Genomic DNA, 25,832 nt, shown 5'->3' with positions numbered 1-25,832 from the left:
TAGAAAAATTTCCGAGAGATCTATTGAATGAATCCCAGAAGGAATCATTTATAAACCAAAGAAGATTTATTTACCTGTAGGTAGAATTACAGTGAGAATTTCTAAAGGAATGCTGAAGAAATTCCTAAAAGAATCTAAGTAAGAGATTTTTAAGGAGACCTTGAAAGAACTCTTGGAGAAATTGTGGAACGAATCTCAGAAGAAATTTCTGACGGAATCCCGGAAAGAGTTTCTGGAATTCCAGATGGAACTTTTATAGAAATTACAGAAGAATCTCCTGAAAGAGTCTCAAAGGAAGGCTCTGAAGGAGTTCTGAATCTCAGAAAGAGTTTCTGGAGAACTCCCGGAACTCCTTGAATTATTTTGTATGTGGTGTGATACGAATAGTATCTAACCGTGGAGAAAAAATTAAAGTCAATTTGTTTGAAATTAACTGAGTCAATGTGCCCAAAATAGCAGCCACTGTGTTTCTCGGCACTAGATTCAGTGCCAAGGGCCTGTAAGCTTTTCGTTAGTTCGGTATTTGTTAAGTGGCAAGATAGGAGAGACTTGCTGATGATCGACTGAAAATGAAATAGAGGTTCCATGATCCGTAGATCAAGTAAGCTTCTTGGATTACTGAGAGTCTATGCAGATCGGCTGGATGTAACAGAAAATAGTGGACGAAGTTATTAAAGAATAGAGTGCTTGTCTGCAGTCATACCTTCGCAGAACCGGGTCAGCTGCAGATCGCTGGCAGGAAGGGCCCAACTGCGATGAGAGGCATGGCGGCCTCCTTAACCCTCCCCAAGCAACACACATGTTATATTAGAGTTACGGCAGCGCAAGTTTTGGTTGTAAAGAAGTTATTCTGACGTAATTCTAACTTCTTGTTGAAATTACGTAAAATTAACTTTTATACAACCAAAACTTGCGCTGCCGTAACTCTTATATGACATGCGTGTTGCTTGGGTCTAATACCCAACCCCGCCTTTAGACGGGGTATAGTTTGAGCATTTTTGTAGTTTTTGTTTCGTGGAAAATCAAAATTTTTATATATTTTTTATATTGGACTGTTCTGTATATCTCAAAATGGTTTTTGGTGTATTTTCAAACGTATCTACATTTTTTTTAATCATTGAAAAATAGATGTTTTAGTCACCTTCCAGAAGTCATTGTTTATTCTGTATTGATTCGCTACAATTAACATATTATAATTTTTTCTCAAACCCTAGTTTAACAGTTTGAGGGAGTCGAATACACTCTTAAATCATTTTGCTTAAAATTACACAGAAAACAAAATTTCCCATGAAAAAAATGTAAAATAAAAATATTTCAACAATAGCATAGCATAGCATAGCATAGCATGAATACTTGCACAAATCTTGGATGGAATTGCAAAGTTGAATATATCCACTAACATTGCTCATGTCGCTACTATCTACAATGCCATAGACCCACTCAGCTCCACACACCTGGCCAAGTCCTTGCAAGCATTTATAAATCCTTTCATCAACTTAGAAAGAGCCCAGAACTGAAGCAGCTTCCAATAGATGAAAGGATGTTGAAAATAGCGAGTTTTCAACTTATATATAGTTATATCACAAATGAAGTAGAATTATTCAGAAAAAAATAATATTGGAAAGCTCTCACCAATTGTTGTGCGGTTTTTGTGGTTTGTTTATCTTGGACCCGTTTATAGAGAAACGGCATTTCTGACGTCCGTTCGGTGGCTTGATGGTGATAACCCATTTGTTGCGTCTTCCTTTCAAAGGCGTCGTTTGGGTGATGTAGTACCAAAAGACCCATCAACGACAAACGATGAAAACACTCTTTTTTTCTTCCTTTGATAGGGTGATAGCTTTCAAATACAAAAACAAAACAATACCTAATCAAACTCAACCCGGCACTAAAAGCAATTCTGATTTCAAAACGCGCAGCATTTATTCCATGTATCACTGCAGATCCTTCACACAATCTCAGCTTTGATCCCAGCATTTTTTTAACCGGGTGAATTACACAGCGCAACATTTTTTTGTCTCAAGAGCAGACGCGCCAACTTGGTCAAATTATTGGGGGGGCAAAGCCTGGTTTTTCGGATTTTTTTGTATGGGAAAATCGAAAAATCAATAAAAATCGTCAATTATTGGGGGGGCAAAACCATGCTTGCCCCCCCTAAGTTGGCGCCTATGCTCAAGAGCAAACTTATGTGTCTCCGAAGCATTTTGGGCCGCTAAATCTGAATCCGGGCTCAGATTTGCTCCAACACGTCACAATTTTGAGCTATACAGTGGGATTCCGTTTTTGGCATGCTCCATTTTCAGCATGTTCCGTTTTTGGCACCCCCCGAATTTGGCAACAAAGGATTCCGTTTTTGGCAACATTTTTAAATCTAATAAAAACATAGCAAATATCGATAAATAATGCTTATTATAGACAACTTGTATCATATCAATAAGAAATAATAACAATTTTATGCTATTTCGGCATTCGAACAAAGGAACCAGCCCATATATGTATGTTTGCCACATTTCCTGAATACGTTATGTATGGGTCCATATATCATTTTATATAATGTCCAACTGTTTATTATGTGCAGAGTGCATAAAACCGAGTAGATCTTTCTTCTTTGGCATAACGTCCAAACTAGGACAAAGCCTGCTTCTCAGCTTGTGTTCTATGATCACTTCCACAGACATTAATGTGTATATCGTGCGCCAGGCAAGAAGTTATTCTATGCCTAAGAAAGTTAAGGTAATTTATTTTACAAAATGTTTCTGGACCGACCGGGAATTGAACCCGTCACCCTCAGCATGGCCATTGGCCATGGTGAATATCCACGACTTATAAGTTGTGGCTTCGATGTTCAAAGTATGTTTTTAAAATTCACTTTCTCACTCATTTGTAGTTAGTCATTTGTGCACTAGGACTAGAACGTGAGCTGTTGGATGATATTTTTTCTTACACTTATAGCTTCGATACTGCTTTCTTTTCTACTTTTGACGACAGTATAACGATGAGCACGCGATATTTTTGTTCATATTGTTGTCAATATTGGTTGTGATGTAGTCTAGGGGTGTTATCGAATTATCCTTTCGTTAGAGCAGTGCCTTAGATTAGAGACGAAAAAATGAATAATTTTGGCTTGTCTAAAAGTTGTTGGTGGCAGGGCTGGGAATTGAATGTCTGACCATTTACTTACAACACGAAAGTGTTGTCCTTGAGAGCACAAAGGTCCGCTGGAGGTACTTTTGCTTTAGAGAATTTGGTGGAAAATTGCTTTGAGAGAATCATTTCATAATCTTTAAGGGTACGGCCTCACTATTTGTCTAATAGTTATAAATTTTGCCTGATTGGTTGGCTCTGTTAATACATCAAGAAAAATTTAAAAAGCAATCTCATTTATTCCTCACAGAATGCATCAAGGAAGTGTTCAAATAAATTCATACGGGACTCTAAAAAAATTACAAGCTTCACCAGGATGTCCGAATGGTTTACAGGCATACCTAAAAAAACAGAACAACAGTTACTTTAGTTGAAGTTTTTAGCCCTAGGCTAGTTCATCTCGGGACCCAAGCTTTACTTCCCTTCCTAAGGAAGAACTCACATTTTTGTGAGTTTGTCGGGAGTTGGATTCGATCCCAGGTCCTTAGCGTGATGGTCACGTGTTCTAACCATCACACTAGGTCCGCTCCACTTTTAGTTGAAGTTAGGTTAACCTTCCTTAACTCTCGCGGTTGGCCACAACCGTCAGCACCACGCTAATGCTGAGAACAAAAAGCGAGATTATTTCAACGTGTTGTACAAAATACAGCAGCGCGATCACTCGAGAGTTAAAAGCAGTTTATTCGTTACATATACGACCAAAATGTTTGTGGAGTACTGGTCTCTGTCGACTTAGTGTTCGCTGTTCTGTTATGAGTCGTTTAGTCTGTATGGCTCTTTTCGAGAATTTCATAGATTTTTATATGAATTTCGCTGCGAAAGGGATTAAATCCACAAGATTCATTTTTCAGAAACACCTGCAGAAATTTTGCCAGATCTTTTTTAGAGTTTTCACAAAATATCACAAGATGGGATTTTTTCAGCAAATCCTGTTAAATTTCGTGAATATTATCCACATATTATGCGAATATGTTACAAAATAGATCAGAAATTTCGTTAAGAATTTCGAGAAAGTTGTTGTTCCTTTAAGAAATTTTATCATTGGGTTCGAAATGCCAAACTGACGTAATGTTTGCAAATATTGCTGAATGGGATGATGCATATGCGGACATACACCAATTAAATGTTTGCCATTTTTTTGTTGTTGTCCCATTCTGTATATTATGTGGTCGTGTGTAGACTGAGTGAATGCGTTCATGATTTTCATGTTTGTATCTTTCAACTTAGTTCTAACACCTTCTTTCCCGGCAAACAAGGATATATTTTTGAGGCCTCACTCAACTGTAAGCAACATTAAACGTGAATATTTTCTACAATGTAGGGTTTGGAACCATTTGGGCAGGAGCACCTATTTTGGGCACTTGCTGCTATATTTCAGTCAAATTCAAACCGATTCACTTGAATGTTTGAACATGGCTAGCTACTGTGCGTATCTGATCGTGTCTCAAAAATCAAGTCAATCGGTTCAAAATTGACTAAGTTATAGCAGCAAGTGCCCAAAATAGGTGCTCCTGCCCAAATGGTTCCAGACCCTATTATTGACTGTTCTGTTTGTCATTCTACATTTCCAAAAAACATTACCTGTAAAGTCTCTGAGAAGCAGTTAATATCAAAAATAAACATAATCATAGATTCAATGTTTTTAAGGCGTTTTAATGTCATAAATGCGGTTATAAATGCACAAAGGACATTTATGAAAAGAGCTCACATAAAATATATACTGTGTTTCAAAAAAGTCCCAAATATTCCTAGCTACACACACGCATAAGGATATTTGATTTTAGAGATCCATTCATTTGTAGCAATGTGATGAGGCTACAAACTGCTCTACGAAAATATGATCAAACTATTATTGTTCCGGGGTTAGATCGTCGTATGGTTCCATAAGGGTAACTAGGCATATTATGTAATCATTTACAAACAGAGAAATGTAAAAAAATGTTGACGAAAAAAGATTCCGTTTTTAGCACGGTTCCGGTTTTGGCAACTGAAAATAAAAATTTTGTTGCCAAAATCGGAACCCCACTGTACCTCAATTTATAGGGCAAAATATGCGATTTTGGACTTTTTTGACTGCAAGCCATTGAGCTTGGAAATATTTTTTTTAAGCGATCAAAAGGTTAGTTGGTCAATTAACATCTAAATTACCGACTCATGCAAAATATTTCGTTTTACCTAATTAAATTTGATAGATTTAAGCATTTTATGATAGTATGAAAACTTGCATGCAACTTTTGGAGGGTGACTTGTATGGGAAATATCGTACCTAACATAAATCGCTTAAAACTATCAAATTTGATTTGTTAAAACGAAATATTTTGCATAAGTCGTTAATTTAGATGTTAACTGACCAATTAACCTTTTGATTGGTTAAAAAAAATATTACCCTGCTTAATGGCGTACAGTCAAAAAAGCCCAAAATCGCATATTTTGCCCTATAAATTGAGGTATAGCTCAAAATTGTGACGTGTTAGAGCAAATCTGAGCCCGGATTCGGATTCTGCTCTTGAGACAGACAAAAAGTTATTTTTTGTTACGCTGTGTTAAAGAGGGCGCCAGTTCACATCGCAATAAAAACGTGGCAGGGATTCACTTTTCACTCGTGGAACAACTGTCAGGGTACTGCACAGATCGGTTGAAGAATCGCGAAAGAAACTTTTCATCTTAACTTGATCTTCACACGAAAATTGCCGTTAAAGACGGAATCACTTTCACTCGTATTCACTTCCGGATGGCGTAGCACCAACACCCGATTTACTATTTGGCCGTCCAAATACGCCAAAATAAAAATATTTCAACAATGATCATAAAATCTCAAAATGTTTCCATCTCAAAAAATCCGTACCCCAAATATCACGCCGAGGACCTGGGATCGAATCCCACTCCCGACAAACTCACAAAGTGTGAGTTATTCCTTCGGAAGGGAAGTAAAGCGATATGAACTAGCCTAGGGCTAAAAATCTCGTTAATACAGATAGAAAAAAAAATTAAAAAGAATCATCTTCCAAAACATTTTTAAATCGATTTTAGTTGACGAAAAATGATATTTAGATCAAAATCAAAAATTTGGGTATTAGAGGGTTAATGCTTGTGGCAAGTACAGTCGGGTCAAGCACGCCACGTTTTCCAGGCAGTCTTCTAGCCAATTTAGTTCATTTTTTGTATGTGGTATATAATAAGCACTAACTGCTCTAAAAAATGAGCTGGATGGATGCTCAGAAATTGCGGTGGGCGTAAAGTGGGTTGCAGCGGAGGAGACTCGACTGTATGCGTCCTGGGAAGTTTTGAATAATTGTGGGAGTCGATGGTAATGGTCAATCTGCGCTCAAAACTATCGTCACCAATCTTTATTAGGCCTGTCCAGCTTTTCAAAAATGTTCTCTGATTCTCAAGTCCACCCCCATATTTTGATTGGCATCCTAAAAGAAGTAACTGGTCAAAATTTCAGCCAAATCCATTGAAATTAAGAGGTGCATCAAATCAGTTTTGTTTTTTCGACTATTTTTGATCTTCAAAAAATCATAACTACACTTCAACTTGTTAAAACTTAATTCTTTCGGCAGAAATTGAAAGCTGTACCTGTTTGCTACTACTTCTCCGAACATCGTGTGCCAATAAAATTGAAGGAAATATTTGTAATTATCACATTTGTAATTAGAAAAACCTTAAAAAGTTGATTTTTCGATGGATTTCGTTCTGGAACACCCTAATATACGGAATAAGTTGGATTTTTCAAAACGGCATCATATTCTCCAATGTTTTTTGGTTATTTGCTTCTTGGACACCAATGCTGTAGGAGTTGAGCAAAAATTGCTAAAATTCGTGAAAGCCAAATGTGGCCTAAAAACTAGCTTTTCGGGTACAATCACGCTTTGGCGCGCAAAAAGTGGCATCGCGTCAGCACTGCTATGATAGCCAACACCTGTCATCACGCTTGTTTGTTATCACCCGTGGTAGGGGGTAGCTTAGGCAAACTACAAGGAAGCAAAGCTACTACGTTCAGTACAATTTCGCGCCACAGCGTGATTGCCTCCAAAAAGCTAGTTTTAGGCTACATTTGGCTTTCCCGAATTTTATTATTTTTTTTTTTTGCAATTGCGTAGCGTTTCGCCCTACTTTTCACTCGCGGTTACTATGGTAAAACGGCCTACTTTTCTTCATTTAAGCAAAGGTGCCGAAAAGTACTACTTTTCGGCACTCTTAAGAGTGCTGAAAAGTAGCACTTTTCGGCACCTTTGCCAGAACCCACTTATCGATAATTTCCGCGGCTACCGAAGACACAGCTGCTGCTTCTACATCCTCTTAGCTGCTCAGATCCGATTTCACTATTCAGATTCTGATTAGGAATGCAGCAAATCAGGCGTAGAAACAGCAGCAGAAACCACTTTTGCTCTTGCTCATGCTGTGGTATGAGGACGACGACGGGAGCTTGCAAATTTCTGACACTAACCTACCGACCCTATCATAGCCTACCTGATCGAACAAAAGCACCACGTTGACGCGTATGAGTGCTGGCACGTGGCTCCTCTCGTTACATGTTCGTGTAGCAAGGAAAAGTGATACTGATTGGGAATTTATTGCAATTACAAAAAACTTTGTATGCAACTCGTTGCAAAACTCGATTTTTTCAGCACTTGTCGTATTTATCCAACTCGGCAAGCTTCGTTGGATAAATGTACGACTCGTGCTGAAAAAATCATCATTTTGCAACTTGTTGCATAAATAACTATTGCTCAACTCCTACAGCATTGGTGTCAAGGAAGCAAATAACCAAAAAAACATGAGAGAATATGATGCCGTTTTAAAATATCAAACTTATTACGTATATTAGGGTGTTCCAGAACAAAATCTATCAAAAAATCTACTTTTTAAGGTTTTTCTGATCACAAATGTGATAATTACACATGTTTCCTTCAATTTTATTGGCACATGGAGAAGTTGTAGCAAACAAGTATAGCTTTCAGTTTCTGCCGAAAGAATTAAGTTTTGACATGTTTTAGTGTAGTTATGATTTTTTAAAGTTCAAAAATAGTCGAAAAACACAAAATTGATTTGATGCACCTCTTAATTTCAATGGATTTGGCTGAAACTTTGACCAGTTACTTCTTTTTGGATGCCAATCAAAATATGGGGGTGGACTTGAGAATCAGAGAACATTTTTGAAAAGCTGGACAGGCCTACTATTTATGCTCACCAGTTCATTCTATATTGTGTTCCCCTGCGAGCGGACTATGGAAAGCGTGAAGACAGTCCAGTCCATCGTTGCATCTTTTCCAAGCAAAGGAACAGATAGCCCCAAGAAGCGAGCGGACGAGTGCCCACATTTGCATTTAAGACACATTGTTTGAATTATAAAATTTTGCATTTTATGACTTTATTGGCCGGGCGGCGATCGGTTGGTCGGTCTGGGGCAGCGCCAGCGCGGTGGTAGATTCATGGTGCATTGCACATTCTCATATTTTGCGCAAGATGAACGATTGAATGGACCGTGCAAGGAATGTAAAAGTGGAATTCGGAAGTCCGACAGCAACGTGCTGATTGTGTTGATTTGAAATTTCGACGAAGGAAATAGCAAACCATATGGAACGATAATGGATCGGACACACCTAATCAGGTGCAGGAACATGAACGAATAAGGGTTGATTATGTTGTCTGTTCAGTTTTATTTCCAATTTTCGAACCGATTAAAATGTTCTGATTCGATGGAAATTAGGTGCGTTGTACGGAATATAATGCACATGTCTCTTAACCGACAATGGTTTGGTCCTATGCTAAATTCAAGCCATCCAAATTCCCATGAAGAAGAATGATTAGAATGCATAGCTTTGGTCCCACATGTCAACGTAATCTAACATCATTCCATTGGCGCATAATTTCGAAAATTTATTGCCACCTTGTTTCCCATCATGGGGATGCCATTTGCAAACCCATACTTCTCATTTTGATGCCCATTCCTCGCCATTCCCAGCATTGTTGTGTTTGAATAAATTGCACATTTTATGAACGCGTTGAAACGATGGATGGCGTAAAATTGAGCTGATTATTCTCTGTGACTGTTTTGCACCGTTCAACTTCAATAACCGCTGAAAACCAACAAACCGTCCAGCTCTCTCACGGTGCCGCCACTACTGGTACCGAAACGATGGCTCAAACAAAATATTTAGGTTTATAATTTATGAATGTGTCGTTGAATGTGTACGTTGCAATTGCTATGTGACCACTTTAAGTTTAAAGCCAGTACATTAGTTTTTCATATATTGTAAGCTAAATTCTCTGAAGTAGCAGGGCTTGGGTAATTTCAAAAAAGGTTCGCCAGTCCCAAAATATTTACACATATCCACCGAAAGTCGACTACTTCATAAACTTTCTTCATTCTACTGCTACTGCTACTGGAACAGGTGTTTATGCTTCATGGAAAGCTTTTTGATTTTAATAGAGCTTTCATGTTTATTCTGAGAACTATCAGCCCATTTTTACAAGACGTGTAACAGCATAGTTTATAACATGCTGTCCTCATTGAACACAATACCTGCTGTTACGCGACACATTATTGCCCCAAAAATAAAAAAAAAACCTTTTTAACCAGTTCCACAAAATTGATTACACAACACGCCCCAAAATGTCTTTAACGATCTTAATCGTTAGCCCACGGGGCAATCAATATAATTTGTCACCAGAAAAATCGCCTGCAGCCAGCTACACCAAACACCAAAAGCCTCAATTTCCACCCGTCATCAACCAGCACCAGCAGCTTCGTCGTCGGCGGCCTCGGCGCAATGCGGTGTGATCAGTGATTTTGTGGCTGAAAGTGTAACAATCAGCTATTATCTAACATCTCACCGATCCATCCCTTGAATAATGGGCACCCAAATGAAACCTAAACTTGCCCTAAAAACGCATCATCAATTGGACCTGTCCGGTGGTGTCGTTGTTTATAGCTAAGCAGGGTTGGATATGACTATCACTTACTAGTATTTTACGAATGACATAAACCTTTTTTCATGACGATTCAACTGAGACGAAGCCAATCTATGCAGGTTATTATTTGATTGACATTAAACAATAATGAAATGTAAACAGGATAAAATTTCTCAAAATAATAAAGAACGACCGGCCCTGACTCCCAAATCATCGTCGGTGTAACGTTGCTCGCTCGGAATTATAGATAATTATCAAACGCGATAGTTTTTCGTCTTTCTTTCAAACTTTGCTTTAGGTTGCCTATCCGCCGATTCACCTTTCCATCAGTCTGTAATTCAACTCGTTTGCTTTTGCCACCTTCCCAATTCCGCTTCTCTCCGTGGCGAGTCATATGCATCTATCTATCAGAGTCCCTTAGACCAGGTTAATGGATTACGAAGCTACCTAGTTTCGCGTTACGACCGACCAGACAAACAGACATAGCACTCAAAACAAGTTGCAATCCATTTTTTTGAGACATTTTAACAGCTGAACACCAAAATCGCTCAGTAAAATAGACTATTTGTTAACATTTTCCAAATGTTTCTGACAGTTGCTGTGCTAAGGACTGTTCATTTTATAAAGAGGACAACTTTGCAAGGCTATAAAAAGAAAACGCGTAGTTCAAATTTGAGCAGCCTTGGATAGTTGTTCAGAACATTATATTAGCAGATAATAACCATAAATAAATTGGGTTAAAATTATTGAACTTCATAGAAATGTGGCAAAGTGTTTCGAGAGATCACTTTTTCAATTCCCAAAAACTAAAGATAAACACAAAATTTCTGTAAAACATTGGTGTATCGTTTTTAATTGCATGAAAGTGTTTACCATGCTGCAGCAGTTTGAGTGATACATATTCTGGCAAAATATAAACCTAATCGGAATAATGGTTGTTGAGATATTAAAGTTACAAGTTGGACTCGATTTTCAGAATAAAATTTATTTGTTAAACAAAAATGTATGAAAATATTAAATTTTGAATGTTTTCAATGGATCTAGTCGAAAGTACTAATAATGCAATTTCAGATGCAGAAAACCGCTTCTTGATAGCTTTGGTGGCTTGGTTACTGTGCTTCATGGTAGTTACCGGAGATAAAATCGCTTCGTTTTTTGAAGGTTCTTCTAAATAACGATGCACTCTATTGCAAATACAACTTAACAATGATGTCGAAAATAAAAATTAACATGTAGTTATTTTCAATTAAGGTATATAATCACATAGGGTCAGACCTTGCTGAAAATAAATAATAATAAGCTTCTCTAGAATCAAAAACTTGCATTTATGGAGCAAAAAGTATGCAATTTTTCATTATGGCCATCATTGAGTATTAAATTTATGATGAAGAATGTACTTTAAAGCATATTTTTCTTCGGTATCATTTAGAATGCGATTCTCTTCTATACTGGACAAATTTTAAACTGATTCCGTAGTGTTATTGCATCACTGGACTTAAATAAGTATTTTTTATCAATTTCATTGATAACAAGGCAACTCACTATATCAAGCTGTATAATGCTTGGTGCATTATTACTGACCAACTATTACACTCTACCTTTAGAAGAATAGTATTAGATCCCAACACATTGAAAAGTTCATGACAATTTTAAAGTAATGTATGTGGAAAGTTGTGTAGAATTTTGAGAAATGGGGTTTTATTGAGTTTTAACGAAAACCGCTTTCAGTTCATAACTAAGGACAATTTGTATAATGTTATATTTTTCCTACGCTGTAGAATAGTTATGGAAATTTATGCAAAAAAAACGATAATGATTTTATTGAAAAATAAAAAAGATATCACACAAATAAGGTGTCCTCTTTATAAAATGAACAGTCCTTAATCCTTAGAAAAATGGAGTAGAAATCTACTTCATTATATGCGCTAATTCCCGTCATATCAAACGGGAAATAGCCAATAATTAGAGTAAAGTAGGGCAAGAGTTTCTTTTGAAGTTTCTGAGCACAATTCAAATTATTTCTTTAGGGTGTCAAGGTTACTCGATGCCTTTTTGAAAAAAGTCTTTCATTCCAAAAGTTATGAAAATAAATCAATATCTAGAAAAGTTACGACAAAATGTTGGTTTTTTGATCGAAAAATTGTAATATGCGATGGTCCTTCCAAAGCATGGATGGGAATAGGACAGATCGGTGAAGTACTAGATTTGTAGTAATGAGCTGAGTTTTAATATGGAGAGAAGGTCAATTCTTCGTTTCTGCAATGAAATGGTGCAAAAAGCGTGGGTATTATGATTCCTTGCCTAATTTGATGCTGTTTGAGCAAATCTTTGAGCAACAGTGTTGTGGTTTTCTCCATTTTTTGCAACATAAACAAAATAGTTATCCAAAGTTTTGCTCAAACAGCATCAAATTAGGCAAGGAATCATAGTACCCACGCTTTTTGCACCATTCCATTGCAGTAACGTAAGTAAGTTCTCACCATACAAAAATTCCGCTCATTACTGCAAATCTAGTACAACACTGAACGTGTCCCATTGCACAATGGGAAAAAATAGGCATAAAACGCGAATAAATTCAATTTCTCTGCTCGGAATGGATGGACTCACATGAATTTTTGACACGAACTGCAAAAATCTCCACAGTCTCAGATAAGGAGGGTGTCATTCGCCGCATGATGCTGGAAATCAGTGTATCGGGCCCGTTTTACCCCACTCTCTCTCATTTTCACCTTTTTTTAAAAAAATCCTGGAGTGCAAAATAAATTATTTATTTATTTCGTGTTTGTATAAAAACTTCCATATTATCGAATGGAGCTGGTTTGGCTCACCGCACGGCCTTAAAAATAGAAATATCGTCAAATAACCCCGATATCCCCTATTCCTTTGAAATTTCACATGCATCTCCTCCATGAGTTGAACGCAATCGATGAGAGTAGGATCAACCCTATGTCAAATTGCCAATACTATTGAAGTTTTTACACAAATGCGAGTTAAATAAGTCATAGATTTTGCCCGCCAGTCGGAAAAGGTAAGGATTTTCTCAAAAAAAGCGTGTACGAGAGAGAGCGGGGTAAAACGAATGACACCCTCCTTTTCTGAAACTTTAGAGATTTTTACAGTTTTTGTCAAAAATTCATTCAAATCCATTCCCACATTTCCCACTGTGCATTGTGATGAAATTGAATTCGATCTTTTGTTTTGGGGCGTAACTAGGTATGTTTTGAAGATGCTTTTGCATGTATAAGTTTTTGCAAAAAAGATTCGGAAATCTTATTTTACACATAGTGGGGCAAAAGTTGGAATTGTGGGCAAGACTTAGAGTCATGTGGCAACTTTAGGTGAAAAACGTAAAACTCTGCAAAATATTATCTCTAAAAATGAATTAGTCAGATAATTCAAACAAATTTAAAAAAAATGTTTTATCTGAATTTCAGCGAAAAAATACTCAATTTTATTGTAGTAAATTTAACCCTGATTTGGGTAAAATACAGATCGAGCTTTAAAGTGTATTCCACATATAACATCAAGTATTAATTGGTTTCTGGTATTCCTATTACCAAAGTGTCAAAATAGTATGCTACGGTTAGTGAAATTCCACAAACACTAGATTCGATCTTTTGCGCCAGTGGTGGGACAAAAGTTCGCATTTTTCATATGCTTGCGCATTTATGTATAATAATGTCCATACGAATAAACCTGATTTCCTTTCTGATATTCTTTGTTTTCTGCTTCCAGTATTTTTTAAAAAAACACCAATTCCTACAAAAATCATCCAGAGATTTTTTTTTAAGAAAACTTAACAGGAATGCCGTCAGAGATTTTTCTGATAATTATTCAATGACTCTCCTGGGATTTATTTTGAAAATTCATAGTTTTCTTTAGAATTCTCTCCAAAGTTTTCTAGATGTTATTCCATAACTAAATTTATACAACATTCCTTGGGTTCCTTCCGAAATTACTCCATGGATTTCATCAGAAAATACTCAAATTGCTTCAAAAATTCCACTAGAAAATCGTCTTTGGGATTCCTCGGAAGATCTTTCATTGATTCTTTCAGCAAGCCTTCCAAGAATTCGTTCATGAAACCATTCGCGGATTTCTTCAGAAAATATAAAGTTTAATATTTCTTACGAAATCGGGGGAAGAAATGAGAAAATACTTCTCAGTCTCCTTCAGGAATTCTTCCCGGGATGCTTTTAATAATTTTCCCTGTAATTCCTTCGTAAATTCTTTAAGAAATATTTACCACCTTGAGACATCTTCAATGGGTTTCTTGCTTCATGTATTCTTTTAGAAATTCCTCTTAAAATCTGCCGAGGTTTCTATCAGAAACTCCTGCAGCGGTTTTTTGCAGAAATTCTTACGGAGATTTTTTTAGAAATTCATCTATCGCTTTTTTTCAAATCTTCTCAAAATTTATATAGAGATTTTCATGGGTTCTTCCTAGCATTCCATCAAGTAATACTTTTCGAATTCTCCTAGGGATTCGTTTAAAAAATCGTCGAAAATCTACTCATCAATTCTTTAAAAAATCTTCCACAGGCTTTTTCAGAAATTCATTCAAAAAGTACACCAAAGATTTACCAAAGAAATTGCTTTAAAGCTTTTATTGATGATTGCCGCAGGAATGTTTCCAGATATACTTTTCTCAGGGAATTATCTAAACAATATTGCAAGAATTCCTCCAGTTATTCTTCTCTTTTATTACTTAGAGTGATTTAGGCAGGTAGTGTTTTTAAGATTTGCTCAAGATATTCGTCGAGTAGTATATTCAGAAATGTTTCCTATTAGTATCGTCAGGGATTATTTTCGAAACATCTCAAGAGTCTTGAAGCATCTCATGGCGTTTCTCCGGAAATTGCAGGAACTACTTTATAAAAATGAACAAAAACTGCTCCAGAAATACTTTCAGGAAAACCTCAAAGGGTATATTTAAAGGATCCATTTAGGATGCCTCCTTAATTTCAAGAAAAAAAAAAATAATGAGAAATTTCTAAAGGAGTTCTAGAACTGCTAAAGCAATTTCAGGAAAATTTACCAATGGATTCCTGAAGATCCGTAGATGAATTTCTGTAGATGTCATTTTAATATTATCTACAGAAAATACAAACAACATTGAGCAAGTACTGACGCAAAATGAAATAAATTCTCAATCAATTACTGAGGATTTAGTGGATCTCATGCATCATCCTCATTTTGTAAGAATTTCTAAAACAATTTCTACAGGGATTAATACACAAAAATCCTCAAAATGCTAACTGGAGAAATTGTAGTAACAAAAAGAAATCCTGGAATAATTCTTTGGAGAACCACTGAGAAATTTCTAATAAAAAAAAAGATTTTTTTAAGAAATAATAGAAAGAATATCAGAAAGAACTGAAGAACTCTTTCCAAGTAATCATAGAAGTATTTCTTGAAAAATTTTCTCAAAAATTCCAAAGAATACATTCTTATTCCTGCAGGAATCGCGAGAGAGTCTTTGGAGAAATTCCTTATGCATCAACGGAAAAAAAAATCTAAAAGAATCTCCGTAGAAAGTTCCGAAGAAATCCCTGATAGAGAAATACCTAAAGAAACTTCAGGATAAAACCCTTGATGAACTTCCAAAGAATGTTTAAAGTTTTTCTTGAGGAATTGCTTAATAAATGCTAGAGAAAGTACCTAAATAGATAAAGTAACATTTGAATGAACCTCTGAAGAAATTCAAAACAATCATTTATCAAAGAGTTCTAGCCGGGGCCCGTAGCGTAGTAGCTACACGTTCACTTCATAGGTGGATGGTCATGGGTTCGATCCCAGCCCCGGCACTTGCAATTTTTCGTAAGTTGCTCTTCCCTCCGAGAGCGGCTGGCACCTGACCCTCTTCAGATCATATGCTCCAACGGACCCGGAAACCTGGATATTGGCGAACGGCAACTCGTAATGGACCCCCAATCAGACCGGAAAAAAAACAGGTAAACTAAGAAGAAATTCTTGAAAAATAAGTTTTGGAAATTTCTAGAATATTTCCATGAGATATCCCAAAATCTGCGAAGCAAATTCTGATAATATACCTGGAGAAATACCCCCAGAAATGATTGAAGAAAAACATGTACTTATTTGTGTAGCAATTATTAAAATAACGTGCTGAAGGATCGCTCCAGGAACCCCGTGGACTAGTTTCAAGATGAATCTTTTGAAAAATCTCTTTGGAAGCTCATGAACGAGACCCAATAAATATTTCTGGATGAGTTCTCCAAAGAATATTTGGAGGAATTACCGCAGAAATTTTCTAAGAAATACATGGGTGAGAATGCATTCTTAAGGGTTACTTTGGAAAAATTTCTGGAACAATTCTCACTGATTTTTTTCTAGTAATTCATATTTGCATTTCGCGAAAATGTTGATGAATTCTGAAAGAATTCCAAAAAGAATTTCTGGCGGTCTCTCTGGAGGTCAATGTTAAAATGTACTTAGAATGGAATATATTCTAGAAAAAAAAATAACAAAATTCTCGCAGTAAGGGGCTGTCCATAAACCACGTGGTCATTTTTTTGGGACTTTTCAATCCACACCCCCCCCCCCCGCACCCGCGGGGTCATAAGTCCATACAAAATTTTTTTCTTGTCCATACAAAATGGTCATTGGCCGAACCCCCCCCCCCCCCCCTCCCCCCATGACCACGTGGTTTATGGACAGCCCCTAATTTAAAAACTACAAGTTCTGATTTTACCATGGCTGTACTGGGGAGGACGCAAGCAAATATGTGCGTGAATTTTCTTCATACAAAACATCGTATTTCGTTTCACTGTGATGACCTATTACGATCTGGTGGGCAAAAATATTAATTGAAATATTTTGGCCGTTAATGTAAAGCTACATCCAGCTTTAAAGTTTTCTGCTCAAAAGTACTTTGAACATTTGATTTGCGTTGGATTGTTAAGAATTTGACATCTACGCTTATCAAAAATCAAAATTTTTGATCGTCCTATGTACTATACTGTCACGTAGAAGATGTGTCGGGAATTGAATTCAGGTTGTGCCAGAAATAGACGTGGACTAGACGGAAACAGAATTGTTCAATCTTATTATATTAAGGAATGTTTACATGATATGGAAGTTAGTATATAAATAAGTAAATGATACCAACTTGGAATTAGATGAAAAAAAAACATACCAAAATAGTTCTGCTGTTCTAATTGTAGTGTATAGAGTAAGCGGGTGGCACCGCCCTCTGCTAGCCGGAGCGTCGAGGAGCAGCGGAGCCAGCCGGGATCTCCGTTCCGGCAGCGGGTAAGCGGGTGGCACCGCCCTCTGCTAGCCGGAGCGTCGAGGGGCAGCGGAGCCAGCCGGGATCTCCGTTCCGACAGTGAGTAAGCGGGTGGCACCGCCCTCTGCTAGCCGGAGCGTCGAGGAGCAGCGGAGCCAGCCGGAATCTCCGCTCCGGCAGCGAGTAAGCGGGTGGCACCGTTCTCTGCTAGCCGGAGCAGCGGAGTCGACTGGAGAGCGTCGGCATTAGGCAGTCAGACTGTCAAGGTCACGACACTAATTTCGTCTAAAAAGTATCTAATAGGCATTTCATAAGTAAATATATTGTGTTTAAAATATCTGTTAATAAGTAGAACGGTGTGAAGTTAGCAGAGTGGGACGTCCATCTGTCTGTGACATTGTGATACCGAGGCAGAAAGCCATACTGGCGGGAGTGGATTACTTACAGATTTCCCGAAATTGACAGTGCTCCAAAAATTATGCAATCGAGAAACTTGAACCGCGCGCGATAGATGGTAAAGCATATGAGCGCCGCCAAAAAAAAATAAGCTCTTTTCAATTTTCTGTGCATGGTTCCGCCTTTCATCGCATCGATGAAGGTGCATGACGACGATGGCGTTACTGATTGTCATGCTTTGTCTGAGTTGTACTATTCATGGAACAGGGGAAGCTGACAGTGATGATGTGGTTTACAAGGTTGCGTTTTTTTATCTGAAAGAGAAAGAAAGTAAGTAGATTAGTAAGGGAATAAGTGAGTAAGTAGATAAGCAAGTAAATAATAAATTAAGTAAATAAGTTACTAAGTAAGTAGATAGATAAGCAGATAAGCAAGTGAGTAAATAATTAGGTAAGGAAGTAAGTTAGTAAAAACGTAAGAAAGTAAGTAAGTAGGTACGTGCCTCTGGAGCCAACCTACAGAAGTAGGTACGTTAGTGAATAAATAAGAGCAAGTGAAAGTGAAAGTAAGCAAGTAAGTTAGAAAGTAAGAAAGTTAGTAAGTAAGTAAAAAAGTAAATAAGTGAGTAACTAAGTATGAGAGATTGTTATGATAGAAATTCCTCAAATGGAGGAGAACGTGTCTCTGGAGCCGACTTTAAGTTAGTAAGTAGTAAATAAGTAAGTACCTGAGAAAATAAGTTAGTATGTAGGTATGTAAGTGAGTAGGTGAGCAAATGAATAAGTAAGTATGTAAGTAAGTAAGTAAGTAAGTAAGTAAGTAAGTAAGTAAGTAAGTAAGTTTGTAAGTAAGTATGAAAGTTAGTAAGCAAGTATGTGAGTTAGTGAGTAAGTAAGTAAATGAGTATGTTTATACGTCATTAAATTAGTAAGCAAATGAGTAAGTATGCAAGTAAGTGAGTAAGCAAGTAATTGAGTTAGTAAGCAATGAAGAAAGTTAGTAAGTAAGTAAGTAAGTATGTATGTAAGTAAGTAGGTAAGCAAATAAGTAAGTAAGAAAATACGTAAGTTAGTAAGCAAGAATGCCAGTAAGTAAATACGTAAGTAAGTAAGTAAGTAAGTAGATAAGTGAGTAACTAAGAAAAATAGAGGAGCCGGCCTTTTGATACCTGAAGTAAGTAAGTGAAAAAGTAAAACCTCTTGCAACATAAGCTATTTTATATTTCGGTTCTCTGTAACGAATACATTTAAACCGTGAGGAATGAATGTTCTTTGGTGGACGTTAACAATAAATGTTCACACCTATCAAGATCGGATATCGGATATTGGTAATAAAATTTCAAACATCTACAGATATTTATAAATTTTATAACGAGGAGCTCGCTGTATTAATTCCTCCTCCTACCGATTGCCACATTATCGCATCCAATCGCGCACGTTTCAGAACACCACTAATCGTGTTGGATCAAAATGCGATAAAAAGGTTTATGATGCTCTCCCAGGCTAGACATCAATATCGGTAGGTAGGTACGAGAGTATGTACATATGTAGTAAAATTAATCAGTTTCTGATACGACTATGATGAGCTCGGAAGCCAGCTCATAAAAGACCCCATGCAAAGATGTTCATCATGATGCACATCAGACCGCCGCCACAGGCTTCCTCTTCATTGGGTGTCGGGCGGTATACCTACCTACATAATGTTGAGTGTTGTCTGTTTAGTGCCCACTAAAATCTAACGTCGAATTGATTGATATCAGTCGGCTTAGTGTTCGTTCACATTGCAGTCCAGTACTGAATGTGGGCACATTATGGGTTTAAGAGGATACAACGCTGGAAGTGAAAGGGCTTGCGGAAGTTGCTTGATAATTATCAACTATAAAACACACTAAACAGGAAATGCTACGTTCTAACCATGCAGATTTTGTGGCAAATTTGTGATGATTTCTATGTCATCAGTATATTCGAAACGATACGGCACATTTATTGGTAAGCTACTTTGCTAGATGTGGGGGCACCTGTGGCACAATGATTTCCTAGATCATCGATGCCTGTTAGTAAATTCATTCAGTTCATCAATTATAATAACAATAAATGAAGACTTCAGCCCTTTGGCTTTAATACAGCGCCAAGCATAAGCTATATTATATCCACTATAAAGTGGAGCACCACCTTCGTCATCTTGAACGATATGCCTTCAGCTTCCTCGAATATTGCAAGAGGTTTTACTTACCGTCGATGGGGGTGACAATTGGTCTGGGGGGTGAGATTGGGTCAAAACTGAGAAACATAAAATTTGAAATAGCTCATCAACTATCGCTAATTTATGTAGAAAACTTTATGTTATTTTAAAGAGGAGATGTTTTTACACGTCATGATGCAGAATAAGATGTTTAGCAATAATCGTTTCTTGTTAAATTTGTGGCTGAACTTATATAATGAAACTACTAGTAAATCATTCTGAAAAAAATTCTCCTTCGTAATGTTCCACACAAGTACCTAACCATAAATTTTCTTAAAAGTGGTTATAGCTGTAGGTATTACCTAGTTGATGGAATGAAAAAAGCGGTCTGTCATTGTTCTTTTTATTTAAAAATTCAATATTTTCGACACTCTGTCAAAACATTAAGAATGGGGGTGAGATTGGGTCAAGCAAGTTATTGAGTGCACATAACCTTAACTAAAAATTCAACTTGTTATACAGTCCCCGTTTGACGTTAGAGTGGTGCCATGTTTACCATATCTTCATAAAAGCACTTTTTTTCGAAAATATGTCGAAGAAGTGTCAAGCGAGTGTGTTCCTACGTTTAGTACCTAAAATTATTTATAACAATAAACCCATGCGTTTGGGCGGCTCCTCTAATCATTAGCTAATCTTTTGTGTACTGCAATATCGGAAGCTCACAAAATAGACTTAATAGCGTTCTTTTTCTCCACTTATTTTTGAAATTTTAAGGAAATATCGTGAAACTACCAGACGGTAGTGGGGTCCAGCACAATGTCATTTTTTTAGTTTTTATTTTTGTGTATTTTAACTAATGCTAATTCTACATTTCAATGTCGGAAAGCAAACGAGATACGACATACGCGATTGCTTATTGAGTATTTAACTTGAACTTTATGAATTAAGAGTGGCATATAAGGATCATTCATGAAATACATAAAAATACTCACTCGAGTTCGGGACACAGTCGTTGTTACCACGCGTCCGTTTAGCTCTCAGTTTCGAACCCCTTTTTTCTCGTGAAATCCATCGCGTTCGTTTATGAAAAGTTGCTAGTACAGCAATTCATCTACACTGATCGCGTTTATTTCACTAAAAATCCAAACCCGCGAAAAAAACTGGTGAATTTGTGAATATTTCATCTCCACTGGTGCGCGGAACACAACAATAACAAGTGATACAACTATCGCCGTTCCATTGTTGTATTGTGCGATAAATCACAGTGAATTCCCGAGTAGTAGAAGAGACTCAACAGTGAACATTAAAGTGCTAGTGATCATCGTATTAGCTTCCCAGCCTAATGGCCGGGGTCAATCATGCCCCTGGTAGGGGCGACCCTGGGGATCCAGGTGGTTCCCTGCGGGAAAAACGTCAACCGGACTGGATGTTAAGTGATGACGAAATAGGGCAAACCATGGTTTTGCTTCTGCGTAGAAAATCGGACGAGAATGGGCAAAACACGCAAACACCACTACCGAACCCGTTCATCATCACCGCATCAATCGAAGTCGCAGTAGGTGCAAAAGAAGTTAAAAAAGTGGGAATGGTCAAGGAAGGTCGTGGAACTAGGTATTTGCTCCGCACCAATCTGAAGTCAATTTATCGCAAATTGACTGGCATCACCCGGCTTACTGATGGAACCGTCGTCGAAGTAATATCCCATCCCACCTTGAACAAGGTTCAAGGCACCGTGTTTGAGGCAGACTCTACGGACGTGGATGAAGAAACACTTCTTAATCATCTGAAGTCACAAGGGATACAAGCAGTGCGCCGAATCACCAAAAAAGTCAACGGTACGGTACGAAATACTCCGCTAGTCGTGTTAACTTTTCACGGAACTATGCTGCCCGAAGCCGTATACTTTGGTGGACTTCGCGTTGCCGTACGCTCCTACTACCCTGCTCCGATCATCTGCTTTCAGTGTGGTTCTTATGGACATCCTCGGAAGTTCTGCCAGCAGTCTGGAATCTGCCTGCAGTGCTCTCAAGCTCAACACGTAACTGAAGGAGAACAATGCAGTAACGCTCCGTATTGTATGCATTGCCAAGGAGCCCATTCACCCATAGCACGCATATGCCCGAAGTACAAAGACGAAGTTAACGTTATTCGGATCAGAGTGGACAAGAAAATCTCACCCGCTGAAGCGAGGAGAATCTACGCCATTGAGTCACAAACCATCGCTAGTGAAGTGCAGAAGCGGCTCAGGCAAGAAGAATCCAGCAAAGATAAAATAATTGCTGAATTACGAGCGGAAGTTGTGTCGTTGAAACGAAAGCTTGAAGCCATAGTAAATGATACCCGCCTAGTTTCTCCCAATGTTTCCAGACCAGAGAAAGCTACCGTATCAGTAGAACCCATCTCATCGAAGCCCAAGCAAAACTCTCAGCGACTCTCCCGCAAAGACAAAACGTTTGTATCTCCTCCAACCACACACAGCGATACTAGAAGGACCGCGAACCTCTCTGTGAATGAAGGGATAAGAACGCGTAGCAAAAGTAGAAAGCACCTAATGGAAATGTCACCAACCGATGCTAGCCCCAACTCTAACAAAAGGGCAACGTTGATCGCCGACACTGGGGGAACCTCTGATCAATAAACAAGATGCTCCCTCAAAAAAGCCATCAAAGGATAACGGACACTGCATTGTTAAATGAGATGAAATCGGATGATCTACGAAACCCACCCGACGCCTTTTGTAATCGACCCCGCAAAACAATGGACCAAGATTTGAAAACAAAAAAACAAACTCTGATAAAAGAAATTTGCACAACACTTTCGGACAAAACAACCTCGCGGTTTGGAGGTGGGGAATGTGCAGTACCCCCTCCACTTCCGGGGAAGGGAGCGAGTCTGGGTGAAGAAGTGATCCAGGACGTCATCCTTCTACCTGTTGACCACCGAACCCTCAGCTCGGCCGCCACTTCGAACAACCCAATACAACCGATGATACTATCGGATTCAAGCGAATACGACCGACGGAACAACTACTACCCGCAACCATCAACCTCATCTACCGGCTTTATAGCCGGAACAAATGATTCGCCAAGCGCGAGGCACGCCACGTCGATCCTGACCAGGGATGTCCCGAGCATGCTCGATGAGCCTCTGGCGGCAGTCGGCGTGGCTCGCCCCTCATCTCGGGCAAGTATTTCTTCACTTTTCGAACCAAGACATAGATCCCACCCAAGTTCTCCCCACAATGTTTCAGAAACACTGAACCTTCGCGAAAGCTCACCTGGATGTATAAGCTCTTCATCAACGGATGTCGACAGGAACAGAAGTATTCTCATGCTACAATGGAACATCAGAGGGTTCTGGGGTAACCACCCCGAACTTTCGCGCATTGTGAACCAACATGCACCAATTGCTATCGGTCTTCAGGAAATGATGACCAGAAACCCGGGCACGGCCCTCAGTTCTCGTTACGAATGGGAATTATCTAACCGGCACTATCCCCAAGGCGGTGGTGCTGCTGGACTGGGAATTCTCAAAGAGTTCCCACATCAATTCTACCAAATCAACACATGCGTACCCGCCACTGCTGCTCGACTACAAGCTCCTCTCAATATAACAATTGTAAGTATATACGTGCCACCAAACACTAGTGACCAGGACATAATAGCAGCGCTAGACAACATTGTTAAAAATACCGACCCCCCTTTCGTCATCGGCGGAGATTTTAACGCAGCTCATGAGGTTTGGGGCAGCACGAAAACAACAAAACGGGGTTGCATCCTACTCGAATGGTTCGTCAGACACGAACTCCTAGTATGTTCACCACCTTCATCAGCTCTGTTCACGGGACCACTTCTGCAATTGATCTCACAGTCGTATCATACAATCTCGCAGCGAAATTTCACTGGGCCACCTACGATGACACCCTGGGAAGCGATCACTTTCCTATCACAGTCACCTCCGAACAATGTGTTTTAGTTCAACGTTCACGTAAACGTTGGATCTACAAAGATGCTGATTGGGCGGCTTTCGAAAGCAGTATTACGAATTCTCTCTCGCCATCAGAAGATTGTGTTGAACAGCTTAGTAATATCATCGTCAGTGCAGCAGAAATCTCCATCCCACAAACGTCTGGAATGTCTAAAGGACGATCAGAAATTTGGTGGACTAAAGAAGTCAAAGAAAGCGTTAAAGCACGGCGGAAAGCTCTTCGCATACTGAAGCGTATGGACCCCTCGGACCCCCGACACGAAGACGCTAAAACTGCCTTCAAACAGGCGCGGGCGATTTCTCGAAGGACGATCTCAAATGCCAAACTTGACTCATGGAACCAGTTCTGCCAAACCTTCAATCCAAGCACTCCAGCTGATGTGCTTTGGGGAAACTTCAACCGTCTAATGGGGAAAAGAAGGAAGGGACAACGAGGTCTCCAAATCGATGGATCATATGTGCAAGATCCTTCCATAATCGCTGATCGCTTTGCCGACTTTTTTCACCAAACATCTTCAGGAAGTTCCAGTGTCAGAAACGACTTGGGTGATTCAGATTGGGATCAAAATATCGACGCCGCGGATAACCCTCGACTTGATACAGACTTTACCATCTATGAACTAATGCGGGACATCGACTCCGCCAGCGGACATTCAACAGGAGAAGACAGAATTGGGTATCCGATGACCAAGCGTATGCCATATGCAGGAAAGCTTACGTTGCTAAAAAGCTTCAATAAAGTCTGGTCGGAAGGAAAATTTCCAAGTAGCTGGAAAGAAGGAGTCGTCATACCAATACCCAAATCCAGTAATCAGCATCAACGTGTAGAAGGGTATCGGCCAATCTCGCTCCTGAGCTGCATTGGCAAAGTATATGAGCGTATGGTGATCCATAGGTTGATGACATTTCTCGAAGAAAACAACATTCTCGACGAACACCAGCATGGTTTCAGAGCCGGGCGTGGAACATCATCCTACTTCGCTGACTTGTCTGAAATATTGGTCGAAATCGAACAAACCAATGAACATGCAGAGTTTGCCTTGCTTGATATTAATAAAGCATACGATCAAGTCTGGCGCTCACATAATATGCAACAAATCGATAACCTTAACGTTGGAAAACGTATTCGAAGTTGTATTAGCAACTTTCTCATGGATCGGCGTTTCAAAGTGTCCTATGGGGGATCTTTATCGACGGAGCGGACACAAGAAAATGGCGTTCCCCAAGGATCCGTGTTAGCTGTTACCCTATTCCTGCTTGCTATCAACCCGGTATTTGAAGTTATCCCCAAAAACATTAGGGTTTTAGTCTATGCTGATGACATAGTTCTGGTCGCTATTTCCAAACACCTTCCGAAAGTGCGAAGTAAACTAATAGAAGCAGTGGATGCAGTCAATAAGTGGGCTAAAAGTGTCAAATTTTGTCTATCTGCCACCAAATCCTGTATCCTTCATCTTTGCAAAAAATCCAGACACCGATGGCGAAATGCTCGGAATGCCGTTATGATCGATAATGTAGTAATTCCAGAAGTAAAAACTGCTCGGTTTCTGGGAGTGTTGATGAATCAGAAAGGCAGTTTTGCTGTACATGGAGCAAAAACCAAAGAATCAATCAGCAGTCGCATCAACTACTTGAAAGCATTGTCTTTCAGAGCTGACCGAAACACCCTATGGAAAATAGCCAATGCTGTATGTATCTCCAAGCTTACCTTCGGAATCGAGCTTTTCGGTCTTGAACTTACCAGTACCTTCCAAACAATCTATAATGAAATATTGAGAATATCATCTGGAGCCCTAATATCATCACCTACAGTTAGCTTAGCTGTCGAGGCCGGACAACTACCACTGGACCTAAGATTGGTCCAATCTTTCACCCGAAGTTATATTAGACTTGCAGAGAAACCCAATCGTGACCTTCAACACCTCCGCAATAGGGTAGCAGAACTATTCAACGATGA

The sequence above is a fragment of the Aedes albopictus genome, chromosome 3 (genome assembly GCF_035046485.1).
Source record: "Aedes albopictus strain Foshan chromosome 3, AalbF5, whole genome shotgun sequence".
In the NCBI taxonomy this organism is placed as follows: domain Eukaryota; kingdom Metazoa; phylum Arthropoda; class Insecta; order Diptera; family Culicidae; genus Aedes; species Aedes albopictus.
This window is presented reverse-complemented; position numbering follows the sequence as displayed.